We start from the raw sequence: 5047 nt of genomic DNA on the forward strand, positions 1-5047 counted from the left end.
AAAAAAAGACAAAAAAAAAAGAAAAAAGGTATACCTCCTTAACAATCTTCGTTTACAATGTACAGCAGTGTTCATTATCTTTATCATGTTATACATTACATCCCCAGTACTTATTTATCTTTTACCTGGAAGTTTGTACTTTTTCCTGCCTTCATCTAATTCTCCCTCCCCCTACATCCTTATCCTCCCACCCTGGTAGCCACAGATCTGATCCATGAGTTTGTTTGCTTTTGAAGTATAGTTGAACTGTACTATGTTAGTCCCTATTACATAACATAGTAACTTGATATTTCTATACATTTCAAAATGGTCACCGTGATTAGTCTCGTTGTCATCTGTCATCATATGAAGATATTATTATAATTATTGGCTATATTTCCCACACTCAACATTTTTCACCTGTGACTCATTTATTTTGGAACTAAAAGTTTGTACCTCTCTCACCTATGTCTCTCCTCCTTCCATTCCTCCCCTCTGGCTGCTTTCTGTTTGTTCTCTGCACCTCTTACTCTGTTTCTGTTTGGTTATGTTTGTTCGTATGTTTCTCAGATTCTACATATAGGTTAAATCATGCAGTATTTTTCTCTCTCTGTCTTACTCATTTCACCTAGGTACCCTCTAGGTACTTATACCTTCTAGGTACATCCTTGTTGTCATAAATGGCAAGATTTCATTCTTTCTTATGATGGAATATACTTATACACACACAGTGGAATATTACTCAGCCATAAGAAAGAATGGAATATAGGTATACACACCACACACACACACACACACACACATGCACGCACACACACACACACACCATCTTCTTTATCCATTCATTTATTGATGGGCACTAGGGTTACTTCCATACATCTTGGCTATTGTAAATAATGCTCAATGAACATAGAGCTGTATATATCTTTTTGAATTTATGTTTTCATTTTCTTTGGATAAACACCCAAGAGTGAAACTTCTGGATCATATGATAGTTCTATTTTTAGTTTTTTGAGGAATCTCTATACTGCTTTCCATAATGGTGTTACCAATTTGTATACTCACCAACAGAGAACAAGTGCTCCCTTTTCTCCATATCCTCACCAATACTCATTATTTGTTGTCTTTTTGATGATAGTCATTCTGACAGATGTGAGGTGAGCTCTCATTGTGGTTTTGATTTGCATTTCCCTGATGATTAGTGATGTTGAGCATATTTCCATGTACCTGTTGGCCATGCGTGCATCTTATTTGGAAAAATATCTATTCAGGTTCTCTGCTCATTATATAATTAAGTTGTTTGTTTTCTTTGATATTGAATTTATGTGCTCTTTGTATAATTTAGATATAAACACCCTGTTTTGAAATATCTTCTCCCATTCAGTAGGTGGCCTTTTCATTTTATTGATAATTTCCTTTGCTGTGCAAAAAGCTTTTTAGTTTGATGTAGTCCAATTTATTTTTGCTTTTACTTCCTTTACCTGAGGAGACATATCCAAAAAAAATTGCTAAGATCAATGTCAAAGAGTATACTGCCTATGTTTTTTCCTAGACATTTTATGGTTTCAGGCCTTATATTTAAGTCTTTAATTCATTTCAAGTTTATTTTTATATATGATTTGAGAAAGTAGTTCATTCAATTATTTTGCATGTAGCTGTCCAGTTTTCCCAACACTGTTTATTAAAGAGGCTCTCTTTTCCTCATTGTATATTCTTGCCTCTTTTTCCTCATAAATTCATTGCCTATGTAAGTGTGAGTTCATTTCTAGGCTCTCTATTCTGTTCCATTGATCTGTGTGTATGTTTTGATTATTGTAGTTTTGTAGTATAGCTTGAAATCAGGAAGCTTGATACCTCCTGTTCTGTTCTTCTTTCTTAAAATTGCTTTGGATTTTGGTTATTTGGTCTTCTGTGTTTCCATGCAAATTTTAAAATTATGTGTTCTAGTTCTGTGAAGAATGCTATTGATAATTTGATAGGGATTGCATTGAATCTGTAGACTGCCTTGGATGCTATGGTCATTTTAACAATATAAACTCTTTCAATCTATGAACACAGTACATCTTTCTATTTGTGTCATCTACAATATCTTTCATCAGTTTTCCCAGTACAGTTCACCAGAACTATATGCTTTAGTGGTATCCTCTATGTGGGCTACCTGTGCCCTTCTGGTTTGAGGGGATGAATACTGTATGAGATCTGTAGTTGTGGTTGCCCTCTGGTCTGGTTTGTCCTCAAACACTGCCTTGTGTGAAGTTTGCTAGCTACCAGCAAGCAGAGTTGAGTCCTGCTACAGCTGGTTGTGTGGCCAGGGAAGTCTGAGTCCTGGTGCAGACCCACAGGTAAGTGGGGCCAAATAATGAGGTGACTAGAGCTCCAGGACTTTGGGGGGCTAGTGCTGGATCACTTGTCAGCATAACTATGTCCTGGGGTGACCCATGGCTGGTGATTCCCACTGGTGGGTGGGGCCAGATCCTGACATGGCTGGCTGAGAGGTCTAAGGTGTTCTAGAACCTGTGTTGGCCTGCTTTGGGGCAGGGCCAGCGCCCAGGGAGTCCTAGGATGCTTCCCATCCACCAGTGAGTAAGGCTAAGTCTTGGGGCTGGTGCCAGCCCACTGATGGGAAGACAGGGTCCTGGGGTTTCTCCCTGCAGGAGGGCTTTCCAGAGCTGTTGTCCTAGCCCACTGCCTGGCAGCTCTGGGGCCAAGGGGGACACAGGGCTAATGTTGGCTTACTGGTGGGCAAAGCTGGTCCCAGGGTCTCTGGCTGCAGGGCTCTGGGGCTCCCAGTTTCAACGTCAGCTGGCAAGAGGGCAGGGCCAAGGTCTAGGATATCCTAGGGCTGGTGTCGGGGCTAGCTGCCCAGCCCTAGGGGTCCTGGTGTTAATGCTAGCCCGCTGGTAAATGAGGCCATGTCCCTAGGTATCTAGGGAGTGATAGGGTCCTGGGGCAGCTGACCTGCTGGTGGGTGAGGCCGTGCCCTTTCTAGCTAGCTTCCTGGCCTAGGGTATCCCAGGACAGGTGTGCACAGGCTGGTGGGCCAGATAGTCTTGGCACTAATAAACTAATAAAGAATTTCAAAATGACAGTCAGCAGCTCATGGTCTTGTGGTGGGATGAGCTCTCCAAAATAGATGCTGCCAGAGTCTACATCCCCAGAGTGAGTTTTAGTTGCCTCCTGCCTCTCCAGGAGGCTCTCAAGATCAGCAGGTAAGTCTGACCATGCTCCTTTCAAACGACTGCTTCTGTCATAGGTCTCAGAGTGTGTGAGATTTTGTGTGGGCCTTTAGGAGTAGAGTCTCCATTTGCCACCGTCTTCTTACTCCCCTGAAAGTAAGTTCCACTGGCTTTGCTCATCTTCTTGGTATAGGACCCCCTGGGCTGGGGAGCCCATTGTGGGGCTTGGACCCCTCACTCCAAGGGAGAACCTCTACAATTGTAATTATCCTTCTGTTTATAGGTCTCCTACCTGGTGGTATGGGTCTTGTCTATGCTGCGTCTTCACCCCTCCTCCTTCATCTCATTGTGGTTCCTTCCTTATATCTTCAGTTGTAGAAGGTCTTTTCTGCTAGTTTTCACATTGTTACCATGGATAGTTGCTCTGTAAATAGCTGCAATTTTGGTGTACCTGTGGGAGGAGGAGAGACCAGGGTCTTCTCACTCCACTATCCTGGCCACTTCCCCCCATCTCTCCCCTCACCTAAGTCTTTTTAAAAGTTAAATTAGCCTTTGCCAGCTTAAAGACCCAGGAATATCTTTCTCAAGGACCTGGGGGCCCATGTCTTTGAAAAGTAATAATCACGAAAGATAGCATTCCTATCTCCTGGTTTCTGCGGAAGAGGCATAGCCTAACATCAATGGGAGTCACACTCCAAGTTGCATAAGTACCTCCTGTCCTAAAGACATAAGACATTTATTTTTCTTTTGGGTAAAGTCAATTAGCTAACACAGATGGTCACCCCAATTACCAAGTGAATTGAGGATGAACTATGTGTAACCAATGGTGCCAAATTCTCTTACTTAAGAAAAAATCTGAAAGAGAATGGACATGTGTACATGTATAACTGAATCACTTTGTTGTACAGCAGAAATGATCACAGCATTGTAAATTAACTATACTTCAATAAAATTTTAACAAGTGAAAAAAAGAACTAGCTATTGTTCATCCTGAGAACAGGTGTGTAAGGAATTATACCTGCTTGGCTATACGAAAGGGTGAGATTTCTTTTTGTATTTGCAATCTCTTTAGCAGATTGCCTGTGATGTGCAACACATTGCTGATTAATGCTTATTCAATAATCAAATTGTCTTCTTTCTCTTCCACCTTCGTGGTGAGTTCTTCTGAGTTGAGAGGAGATTTTTTTCTAATTATATTTTTCAGACACAACTCCCTTTGCTTTGATTCCATGCTCATTCCAAATTCTTGATTACAAATGGTTTTCCCTAACAACTCTGAATTTAATGCATTAAATATGTGTAAGAATTTTGATTTGCAAGATTATTCTTCTCATTATAAAATAACAAGGATTTGATTACACATGTGAGTTTGTATTATTGTCAGCAGGCTCTCCAAGCAGAGTCCATTTTTAATATGCTATCAAGATTTTAGGTTTGTAATCTGAAACCCAAACTCCAATTCCTGATGAATTGCCAAGGTGAGTGTTATTCTGTGAGGACTCTTGGAAACAGCCTACAGGCCTTCCCTAGTGAGTGCCTTTAGACATGCAAAATTTCTTGAGAAATTAAGAAGATATTAGACTGGAAAAAAACCATCTCTCTAGCAAGAACTGCTAAAGTTAAAATAAATGTTGTCTGTTCAGGTCTTGCTCTTAGCTTTGGATAAAAATAGATACCAGGTTGCAGATGCAGCTCCGATCTCCCATTGTTGTGGCTGTGGTGTAGGCCGGCATCTACAGCTCTGATTCCACCCCTAGCCTGGAAACCTCCATATGCCATGGGTACGGCCCTAAAAAGACAAAAGACAAAAAAATTAAAAATAAAAAAATATAATAAATAAAAAAGATATACCTATAAGGAAGTCTTCAATTTTGTTTCTGGGCTATACAACT

Source organism: Sus scrofa, chromosome 18 (assembly GCF_000003025.6).
Source record: "Sus scrofa isolate TJ Tabasco breed Duroc chromosome 18, Sscrofa11.1, whole genome shotgun sequence".
NCBI lineage: Eukaryota > Metazoa > Chordata > Mammalia > Artiodactyla > Suidae > Sus > Sus scrofa.